The sequence below is a fragment of the Amphiura filiformis genome, unplaced genomic scaffold (assembly GCF_039555335.1).
Source record: "Amphiura filiformis unplaced genomic scaffold, Afil_fr2py scaffold_42, whole genome shotgun sequence".
Classification (NCBI taxonomy): Eukaryota; Metazoa; Echinodermata; class Ophiuroidea; order Amphilepidida; family Amphiuridae; genus Amphiura; species Amphiura filiformis.
This window is the reverse complement of record NW_027305506.1, coordinates 344,356-356,885: the sequence shown is the minus strand read 5'-3', so window position 1 is coordinate 356,885 and position 12,530 is coordinate 344,356.

The window sequence follows — 12,530 nt, the reverse complement described above, 5'->3', positions numbered from 1 at the left end:
GGTTATATTTTTGCCGGCAGAGGAATGGAGTAAACCTGCTTTCAAAAACTGTGAAACAGTCTACTATTCAAGTGGCATCACATGTGGATTGGATGGAGAAGTTTGTTCATGCATGTTACCATTACAACAACAACTCACGATACCATCACTTATTTACATACAGCCAATCACAGTAAGCTGATCTGTCAGAAGTAATGAATGAAGAAAGGTTGTTCGCACAACAGTGCCGGGAACAGTGCATATATGTTAATCAACAAGCATCAACTCAGATACATCACTTAATTTACATACATCCAATCACAGCGTGCTGATCTGTCTGAAGTAATGAATATTAAAACAAAGGTTGTTCACCCAGCAACAGTGCAACAGCGCTGTAGTTTAATATGGATATGCAAACAAGATGGCCGGTGACTCAACTGTAAATGATTATTCTTCGGGACACCTTGATGGATTTTCCCGTAATACGTAACACACGTGACACACGTAATAGTGCTGTAAGCATGGTAAAATGAACCTGTAAAATGTTCCGAATGCAGTTTTTGATACTAAAAGTATTGCGGTACATCATGTACATGTCAGCTTATGCAATTTTCAGCCGTTGTTTCAGCCTATATACAGTTTGTTTAGGACTTCTGTGTTGTGGACCATACTACCCCGGGATTTTAATTTGACACCAAAACCAGGATTTTCCATTGATGCTGATTAATTGTATGATTACGCTACGAACTTGCAGGGTGGCGGATTAGCGGACACGGTACCATAGAAAGTATATGGAAAAAAGTTTGATGATATACTTTTGTTCCCTTTTATGTTGACTTGAAAACTAAAATCCCTGGTTATAGTACCAATTTGATATCAATAATTGTAGCAACTAAATAATTATGCAGCCTATTGTGTAATCTCATTTCAGACGATTGAGCACGTTTACATACAGGCTCATCCATATCTTGCCTCATAGGCGTCTATGTAAAACAGTCAATTTTCAGAATTGCAAGTGTAGTCTAAAAGTGACAAACAAAGAGATATTGTATTCTGTCTGGTTTGGAATGATTTTTATCACTGAAAGCAGTTTAAGCAGCAAATTAGCACTAATTAAACCTTTTGAATAAATAATTAGGTATGATAATGAAGTAAATTTTGATCACCCTGTATACATAGAAGCAAACATCGCACCCAAAATAAAGTATATAATTCTGGTTGGCTTTTCAATTCAAGCTCTGTTTGATTTTGTGGTCCTCAGATTGAGAAAATATTCCTGAAAAGAAAACTATACCACATGTTCATTAAAAAGTTCACTTTTACACCCTGTATATCTTCTAATACACCCTGAATATTGACTTCGGGTTTGGGTCAGTCTAATCTCTGTTCTTAATGCTTTCCAGCAATAGGCCTACCTGTAACTGGTTCATAAAATTATATAACTATTCATCGCAAAATTTAAAGCAATAGCCATACCCGATGTCAGTCAATGGTATCCAAATCACAATATGAACCTGAAGACTCGCATCAGACTTGGACACTATCCATGCTATCAGTGAGGAATTGCTATTATAATATAAATGTACATGTATTACACCATACCACAGTATTATGTTTGTAATCATTCCTTATTAAAGGCTCAAATGCATAAAACTTTTTAACTCATTTATGTTAAGTACAAACTTGAGAACGTGTTCTTCCTTTTAAGTAAATGTCATCAAAACATATTTTATTAAGTATACCAAGAAATGAACTAAGTACTCAGCATATAAATTTGTGCCATCCTTGTGGGTTTTTAAGACAAAATAAAGAAAACATACATATTAATATAAACTTTATCTGCTTGCATTCTCCTTTTTACAGTGTCGTTTCTAATAGCTCATTTTTAAGCCAAAGGTCCTCCCAGTGAATGTGAAATCCAACATTTTTTCTTCAATCACTGCGCCGTCTTTTTTAAAGACATTTCTTGTTTTAAATAAACCGCTGGACCAATACTAGGCCTGTTTAATGTATTTTTCATGCTGATTCCAAATATGGTCAGGAAAATTATTTACAATTCTTCATTCACACATTTGAAATTCATACTCCCTGTGTGGAAGATTAAGGTCATGTCTTCCATAGGGACATAATGATTTCAATTGGAATAGCCCACTGGTGGCACCACAGCCTTTTATCCAGGAGGTAATGAGGTGGCAAAATTTCTTAAGAAAATTTGACTGAAACGATCAAATATTTGCCCAAAATAAGGAATTCTCAGTGATTTTAAATTCTGACAGGAGGGATATTACTATAGTTTTAAATTGAAATGTTACAATATTAATTGCTTTAAGCATTACCTGCAAAATACTCATTCTAAGGCCGGGTTCTAAGGTAGAACAATTGAATGATAGTGTATGTATAAAATGCTCTTGAAGTAAAAATGCAGCATCTATAAACATGTTACATAACACTTACTGACTTCTTACTGGGAGACAGGTGTTTTTTGAATCAGTCTGCTCATAAAATCAAAATGCTTTACATGTGAATAACAGTAAACAGAGCAGATACTACACACATTGATTTGGGAGGCAAATATTTGGATTGGTCTGCCCGTAAGTAAAAGGCAGTATATCTGATAGCACTAAGCAGATACTACACAGATATGATTTAAACATGGTTTAATCCATATTCCCTGGTATATGCCAGGTTAATCCTGGTTTAAGCTAGGTTAACCCTGGTTTAGGCCAGGTTAACACTGGTTTAAGCTAGGTTAACCCTGATTTAATCCAGGTTAATGCTGGTCAAGCAGATACTGCATTTTTACTTGGGAGAGCAAAAATATGTACGTTACCTTTCATCATCATCATCATCATCAGTCAGCTGCGGAGCAGGCAACTACAAGCTTTCTCCAACTATTGCGATCTTGGACAAGCGAAACAATTTTGTTTGGCTGCAGCATCCCTTCAGTATCTCCAAGGAGGTGCTGGACATACTGTAAGTACAGCGTGCATAGCCGTACAGTCCCGGTTTCCTCTTCCCATGTGGTGGAATATAAAGGGCATATTCTTTCACAGGCCTGTTATCTTTAAGATGCAGTATATATGGCTGAGACATTCGAGTTGATGAATCCTGATGCTGGCAACCAGTGGAGTGGTGTTGGTCAGATTGTAGATGGTTTCATTTGGAATCCGATCCATACGGTTGATGTTTTTAAACATGACTCTGTAGCAAGATGCTGCAAAGGCATTGATCTTGTTTTCCATTGGTGATTACCCATGACTCGCTCCCATACAGAAAGACAGTAACACAGGTTGTCTCAAACAGCTTAATTTTTGTTTTGATTGGCAGGGATGGGCTTCTCCAAAGGCGCTCAGTTTCCAGAAAGCTGCCCAGGCTAGAGTTTTTCTTTTTAGGTTATCTTTATATAGCCATCATAATCTTATCCATTCTGGCAAGTTGTTTCTTCTCAGAAACTTTCTTGTTCCTTCCATCTTTTTCCAGCATTTTCTGTATGACAAAACAGAGAGAAAGACAACAAAAATCAGATTTTCAAATAATTTAAGTTCAACATGGATGATGATGATATATGATTGATGATGAAGATGATGACACACTGATCACATTGGTACAAGGGAAAGCAGGCTCTATCATGTAACAGTGTGTTTGAACTGTTAGGTGGTTGCAAGTTGCTCCTGGTTCAAACTAAATCTACCTCAATTGAGCCAGGCTAACCCTACTATATTTACCATTGCATTGTGAAAACCTTAATATATGATTTCAGTCAAATTTGATTATTTTGGTTAATCTTTTCCAAATGTTATAAAATATTATTAGTAACAACTGTCAGGAAAGTTTTCTGGTCATTTTGTAAGCCAAACTGATGTGGTAAATTGAAAGAAAACTCACTTACTATCTTAGCCACTGAACTGTGATTTTTTTTTGGGGGTGATTTAAAGTCATATGACTTTGATTCATATTTGCTCTGTTGTCATAAAAATACAATGAATTTAGCTGAATACAATTAGGTGTGAGTTGGAAAATGTGTTAACATTACAAATACGCCAAAAAAATAAGATTTGAAAAAAATAACCAAGTTCATTTTCAAGGTGGGTAACCTGAATGACAGCCTCATCCCCCCACTTTACCCCTATCAAAATGCAGATTTTGATTTTGATATAAGATGAAAGCTCATATTTTTTCTCATTAACATACTGAAATTATGCATTCCAAATCGGTGTATTTCTGAAGAAATCATTAAATAAAAATTCCTTTAAAAAAGGAATGGGGCGCCCAATGTGAGCTTGGACGTGATATGGTGAATTCCATGGCATGGTGTTTAGATTTGGTATTATAATGATTTTTTCTAGGGAAGAGTAGAAGATGATCAAATGCAAGAGAAATGTGTTTGATTGGGGAAGGTGTATCACAGGACCGTTTTGGAAGAAATAAATTGAATTGGAATGAAGCTGTCGTGTCAATCATTACTCGTCGATGGTCGATAGACGTCCCAATAAATCGGACTTAGTCACCGGTCAGTTCTACAGAATAGATCTCCAAGGCTAACGATGGTTAACTATGGAAACATGCTAAAGGACATCAAGAAAATTTTCTAAGTTATTTATTTTGAGCTCTTTCGAGTATCGACGAGTAATGGATATATTCTGTAGAGTTAGGTTTTGTCTGTGACTGCTAATGTGAGGCTGTCGTAGGTCGTACGGGGCTCAAACTCGGTGGGTGGGTGTAGTTCTGTCCTGGCAAGAAGATGTTCATGTTCGTTAAGTCATCCGACCCCGGGGCCCTCCTCCCAGGGGTCATTTGAGGTCAAATGACTAAAAACTGTCATATGGGCATGAAACTAGGTCGTACGAGGCTCAAACTCGGTGGGTGGGTGTAGTTCTGTCCTTGCAAGAAGAAGTTTATGTTCGTTAAGTCATCCGCCCCCGGGGCCCCCTCCCAGGGGTCATTTGAGGTAAAATGACTAAAAACTGTCATATGGGCATGAAACTAGGTCGTACGAGGCTCAAACTCGGTGGGTGGGTGTAGTTCTGTCCTTGCAAGAAGAAGTTTATGTTCGTTAAGTCATCCGACCCCGGGGCCCCCTCCCAGGGGTCATTTGAGGTAAAATGACTAAAAACTGTCATATGGGCGTGAAATTGGTCGTACGGGGCTCAAACTCGGTGGGTGGGTGTAGTTCTGTCGTGGCAAGAAGATGTTTATGTTCGTTTTAAAGTCATCTGACACCGGGGTCCCCTCCCAGGGGTCATCTGAGGTCAAATTACTAAAAAGTGTCGTATGGGCAGGAAACTTGGTAGGTACAGTCAACATTTAAAACAACATTTTTTGAAGGTCATTTTGGGGTCATCCAAGGTCACCACGGGTCATCTGAGGTCAAATTAGTAAAAACTCATATATGGGCATGAAACTTGGTGGGTACATTCAACATTTAGAGTTATAAGTTTAGGTCATTTTGGGGTCATCCAAGGTCACCCAGGGGTCATCTGAGGTCAAATTACTAAAACTGTCGTATGGGCATGAAACTTGGTGGGTACAGTCAACATTTAGAGCCAAATTTTTGGAAGGTCATTTTGGGGTCGCCAGGGGTCATCTGAGGTCAAATTAGTAAAAACTGTCATATGGGCATGTCACCATCAGCCTGGTAATCGCGCCCAGCCGAGAACCGCCAAATATGGTAACCGCCTAGCCTATTTTAAAACTGATGCATCAATTACTATGTTCATCATGTCATTATTGTATCATTCTCACATACATTAGGAAATGAATTTGGAGAATAGAGGCCTTGCATGTGACATATCATCCCGTAAATATGGCGGACTACTCAAATGCATTCAACAAAATCATGATTGCAATCAAAGGGGATGGATAAGCGGCGAGTTATGAGGCGGCAAGTTATGGGAGAGTTACAGTAAGGCCAGGTGGCGAGTTACAGTAAGACCAGGTGGCGAGTTACAGTAAGGCCAGGTGGCGAGTTACAGTAAGACCAGGTGGCGAGTTACAGTAAGGCCAGGTGGCTTACTGTAACTCTCCCATAACTTCGCCGCCCATAACTCGCTGACTTACCGTACCCGCAATCAAATAGGTTGATGACAACATTTGACTGAATGGACTGCACTCCGCCATAACTACGGTGAAGGACACCGGCTCAAATCCTTTGTTTGGAGCCAATCGATAATTTCATGCAGGGCCTCTATACTTTCTGTTAATAAAATACTATGCTGACCTCATACTCCAGTAATTTCAGATCATTGAGCTCAGTAATACATCAAAGAATGTCTTCCAATTCATGAAAACAAATAGATAATCTGCATATCGGATTAAAAGCTTGAGGCATTTCAATTGCAAGGCCCATTACTTATACACCAACAACAACATAGGCCTACAAGTGTATATAATGTAGCATGTGCACACATTATCATGTTGTGGATGGTGAATCAAGCTGCAGTCCCTACACATTCCCAAATGAATGCAGTGACCAGCGGTGCTCACTCATGATGGACGTACTGATCATTATGTATGATTTAAACTCATAGGTGTTGTGCGTTAAGTTTGGCAATTTGGGAGGGTGGGTTCAAAATGACCCCACAGGATTATACTGGGGTAAAAATTTCAAATTGCTCAAATACCCCTTTAAAATATATCAAATTATTTAAATAAATAAATAAATAAATAAATAAATAAATAAATAAATAAATAAATAAATAAATAAATAAATAAATAAATAAATAAATAAATAAATAAATAAATAAATAAATAAATAAGCGAAAAAAAATTGAACAAATTGTAGCGTAGCATTAAAATCATAATAACCATTGCTGACGGGCGGATTCGAACCAACGATATTGACATTACCAGTCTGATGCTTTAACACTGAGCTATGCCATCATCTAGTAATGAGGGTCGAGTTTTTAGCGTATACAGTGTTTGTCTGTGATAATGCCGCCTCGTGAAATAAATAAATATAAAATCTCAATTTTTAATTTAAATTTATTTGATAATTTTCTAACCTATATTTTCTTTAGAGCAGGGACAAATATTTCCCCTTTTATCCAATTTGACCGCTATATAAGAATATACTTCTTTTATTACTGATTTAATTCCGCGATTTGTTCCATTAAGCAATATCAAAGATTAATGTCAAGCATCTCACAACAGATATTTAGTTGGCTTAGTGGTTTTGCACAGTGCTTTTTAACCGGGAGCCTGTACCGAGATCGATTTCCACCTCTGCCTGCAATTTTTTTTCAAGACTGGGAAATAATAACCTGACATTCGCTGCTGACATTCGTACTGCAGAAGCAGAGTTATAACTCGTTGAACTTTGCTCCTTACGTAAAAGGGTACATTATGTTGGCACTACATTATTTCTTTTTTTCCACATTGCTGGTATTAAATATCAAATGGTCATAATTGGTGGTCACTTCAAATCATCCCCAACTGAGCGAGGTTCAGGAATGTCCTCTCATTGTTAATTGTTGGTTAACCCACCACTTGAACAGGATTTAGCCAAACAAACTAGATATTTTTATCTAGTTTTTAAATATTAATAAAAAAAACATTTTTGGCCAAAAATTTTTTTTCTTACGTTGCGCGAAAAAATTTGGGCCAAAAAACCTGTTTTTGTGATTTTCTCCAAAATGAGCATTTTGGCCCAAATTGGACCTCACAGATGAATTCATCAAGTCATTTCCATTCTAAAATGTATACTTTTATATTCTTTAGACCAATAATTTAGCAGTTATGAAGCCCGAAAGTTTCCATAATTCCAGGGTTAAGACCAACCTTAATTGGCCAACATCCTTCCCCGCTCCCCTATTGCAATGTTGATTTGGACAAAATCGTCATCATTTCTACATTACAGTCTCCCAACATTGAAAAATGGGGGTGGGGAAGGGGCGAGTGTAAGCTGCATGTACATTTGCAACTATTATACAAAATAATACGGAACTATCACATATTTGGCTCCGATTGCATGCTTTTAACACCAGAACGTGCAGGTGTGGCAACGAATTTCCGCCAAGGTTGTAGGCATTGTCACTTTATGTCTTTCGCTCATAGCAGATACACCGGTAAATTTTCCAGAAGGCAAATTTTTCCTGTCTGCAAAGTGATGTTTGAGAACATTTTAATATAAAGTGATAAGTTTTCAGATTTTGAATAGTCTCAGTAATAAGGAGGCCTACCATAATGTCAGGCCTAGTATGTTTCATAGACTCCAGCCCTCAGCAGCTGCGGTAAGGCGACTCACCAGTACAAGGATTTCAGTGTTTTGTGTATAATATGTGGCGCAAGTATGTAAGAAAATGTTTTATTCGCATTTAAGCAGCACATATTTAGCGAATAACTGGTATATACCAATTTTTGCATCTGAACCCATCTGAACTCTTCACTTGCAGTCTGCAATTCTGATGCTGCATTTCCTGTAACTTATTTCCTGGAAATAAGTTCATTTAAAATATTTATAAATATGCAAATAACATGACACAAAACTATACAGCACATGAGGCCACCATATCCTATCACCATACCAAGTTTGAAGTTCCCTATGAGCGATATCAATAGACTCTCCATACCAACTAGGACAATGTTTAACAGTTCATGTTTTGGTAATGGATGGTGCATGGGTGGGGTGATGAGGACTTCTAAACCTTATGTGTTGAAGTCTTTTAGCAGAAGATTAATCAGTATACTCATTTTGCATGATGGGAGCCATATTTGCTGAGAGATCAGAGAAGGCTTGATGGTCAATATGCCTGTACTGAAAATTTGAAACACTTTGAATTTGATGGAATTTGATTTGCACATGTTAAGGGTACAGTTGATCATGTAGTGATCAATGGTGAAGGTGACAGAATCAACATTAACTGAGTCAATGAGGGAATCATAGGCGTAGATCCCAGGGGATGGGGGATAAATCCCCCAATATTTTGCTAGGGGGGATGGTCCATACAATAATCCCCCAAATGTTGACGCCTGTATGTGGGTTTCTGACCAAATTAACCTCATATGGGCCATTTTAGCTCCAAAAGTGCCAATTTTTGCGTGCTTCGCACAAATTTATTCCTCTTTTGCACCATGTTTTTCATCAGTTTAGCTTCAATATGGCAAAATTTCCTCACCCTACCCCCCCCGCCTGTGTCGCCCAGGGTTTATACAAGCTTACAAACCCAAACAGCATGAACGATGCCTGCCCCCTCATTTATTATGTTTGCCCCCACTTGCCCCCTAAATGAAAATGTCTAGTTATGCCACTGCATTTCCTCACTGAGGAATATTTTGCAACAACAATTTTGCAAAAGTTGACCTCGCTACATGTACTGAATTTGACTCAAAACTGTTTCTTCATAATATTCTTTTTGAAAAATAAAAAAACTAGTCTCCCCTCAAATAAATGGCACAAGAGCTGATCATTCCACTGTGCATTTAGTGGACATCAGGACTGGCATCATATGGGCAATGTTGCACTTTATTAGCTTACTCATAAAATTATCTTCAAGTTATAAACAAGTTCAAAATCTAGGAATAGTGCAGACCTCAATTGTTTCTTTCTTTTTAGATGAATACGTCACCATATAACTTATTCAATTAATGTGCAATATGCATAACGCTGCCATTAAAGGAATCACATCAGTCACGTAAACCATTAAAGGGAGTAAGGGACATTCACAGATTTGGAGTTTACACAAATGTTTACTCAAATATTGTTTATACTGAACCTATACGATAAGCTCGCACTAGGTGGGACTCAAAACATTGTGGATTGATGGCATACACACAGCTGGGCGCAGCCCCGGAGGGGGCACTTACATGTAAATGTGGTATGGGTATGTGCGGCAGTCAAGGGTCCCTTTTTCAGGCTCTCCGGCAGTTCCTTAAGGCCCACATTTGGATCATGATCCAGTTCTTTGAGCCTGAAACTGACAATTATAACTCTTTAGCGGAAATTTGGAAAAGGTTGGATTTTTTTAGCTCCAAAGCCTAAAATTTGCCCCAATTTTAGTTCATAAGACTCATCAAAAATGTTGTAATTTCAGTTCTCAAACCAGTTCTTAGTTCCCAAAGTTTGACGCTCCACGCCGCACACCCCTACCAAAATTTCAGTTGAGTGCCCCCAGGGGTGCAGCACCTACACAAACTGTGCCATGCGTATTGCGTCACTGAAACACGCTTTTGTGATTTTACGCAGGCGTAAATTTAGATTTTATTGACTCGCACAGTAATGAAAACCAAATAATTCTAGCCTAAATTATGAGCTGATCATAGTATGCATAGCTTACACATTAAAAGTTCAATTTGCTGAAAAATCTTTTGACATGTCATACAGACCATAATTGTCATAAGTTAGTACAATCAAAATTATACCAGTTTATTGGGATTGTAGCTGTAGACTAAGACTTCTATTTTATATAGCACCAGAATGAGCTTGCAACAAAACAATATTCACCCAAAATAGCATAAACATTATCACAGACCAAATTACCTTCAAGTTTGAGTATACATATTATGAGCGACACATATCAGATCCGATAGTTTCAGTGGCGTGCGCAGCACATTGAATGTGGAGGGGCCAGGTTGTTCAGTTCCCCCGAATGGAGTCTGATTGGGAGTGTAAGGTGCAGTCGTAGCCCGCACTGCGAGCGGCTTACCTCGAAGCCCCTCGCGAGTGGGGTCCAGGGGCAAAAGCCATGGGGGGGGTCCAGGGGGCAGAGCGCCCGGAAGCTCTGGGTTTTTAGCATTTTAAAAGGCCAAGGAATCCTATTTTGAGGGGGGCAAATTTTGATTTCCCTGAATTTTTCAGAGATTTTTCCTTCCACTGGACCTTCCAATTTCCCCCAAATGACCAACAAAAGTGGGGGGCCTGTGCCCCCCTGCCCCCCCCCCCTTTGCGTAGGCCGTACGCCACTGCATAGTTTTCATAAATTTGCTGCCTATAAACATATTGTTGCAACTTTCATTTTGTTCTTTCATATTAATTATGAATGTACCATATCATGAAGTCCAAATAACAAAATTCAGCCAACCACTCTCACAAAATCTGTGAATTTGCCTTTAATATGCAGTGTGCAGTTGATTTTATGGTTCACCAACTTCTTTGCACAATAGAATAATAATTCTAGAAAGCTGTAATTTTTCGTCTACCCTAGATTCTTCCAAATTTTGTACTACTGTCCAAATACTAACCTGTTCACTACCTTTCTCTCGCCACACAAGGGCCCTCTTCTGGATACAGATTTTAAAAGAAAGTTCACTACAATTTTTGCCCAAAATTACTTGCCATGTGACTGTCAATCTTTGTATTTAGTACTTCAAATTGCTGCAAAGTATTTTTTTTATTTTTAAAAACCTTCGCAAAATGGGTTAACTCATTCCCCCAACATCAGCAGTGAATAATAGCAGGACAGATACGTTGCTTCTACATAACAGGTACATATTATTTTAGGATCATTTTCAAGAAGGTGCCCCCAAAATGTGTGCTACAATCGCTTGCCACAACCACTCCACTTCAACTTGCCAAAGGGTCCACAAGAATTAACATAATTATTTATATTATATTCTTTTCCTTTTTTATCTGTACAGAAAAGTTCACTAACATTTGCTGACAGTTTTAGACACTATGAGCCATGCACAACTGTTTGATTCAACTTGTGAAAGTTAGCTCTTGAATTGTGCATATTAATGGTACATGGAAAAATCTATACAATGTGATATGCAGTTTATGACTAGCTTTTGCTAGGTATCCCAGAACCCATTGCATGTGCCACTTTCAATTTTAATTAGCACATGGGCTATGTGTGTAATACAGTATGTGACGACTCTGTAAAAAGGAATTTTAGCTGCTTTCTTTACAGAAATGTTGCATTGTGATTTTCACAATGCATAAAGAACAGGTGGGCGGCAAAGCAAGGCCCAGTGAGCAGTGATCACACTGGCTATGAGACCATTAAGGAACCTTAAGCTCATGGATATGGTCATGACGGATGACGGCAATGTAGTACTTGCAGTGGATCATGGGTAATTATCCAGGTTTTTTCCAGCAATTTCAATAAGGATCATTGTTTACTGTAAAACAATTAAATTTCGCAAGGTATTTAATTTCGGAAATTTTGCGAGGACCTGAAATTCGCGAAATTAAATCTCCCGCGAAATATAAAATTTTACATTGAAACTAACAGTGAATCTTCTGGATTCACAATTTAAAACCCTCAAAAATTGTGCTTTTTCTCAATTCGCAAAATAAAGTACCCGCGAAATTTAAGTGTTTTACAGTATATGAAGTGTAGAAAATGGTAGACACCTGGGGAGGTACAACTTTGTATAGAATTCTGACTTGGTTTATTCATATATGAATGACTAATTTGTAGTACAAGGTTATACCAGGGCATAATATAACCGGTATCGCATCGCATTTGCTACAAAATCTAGCCAAATTTCTATGCAATCACACAAACATAATGTCATTGCTATACATAATTATTGCTATACAAATAAAACAATATTCATATAGGCCTATATATAGGCAGCGCCTACTGTCTGTTCAATTAGCTTAGATTTTCATA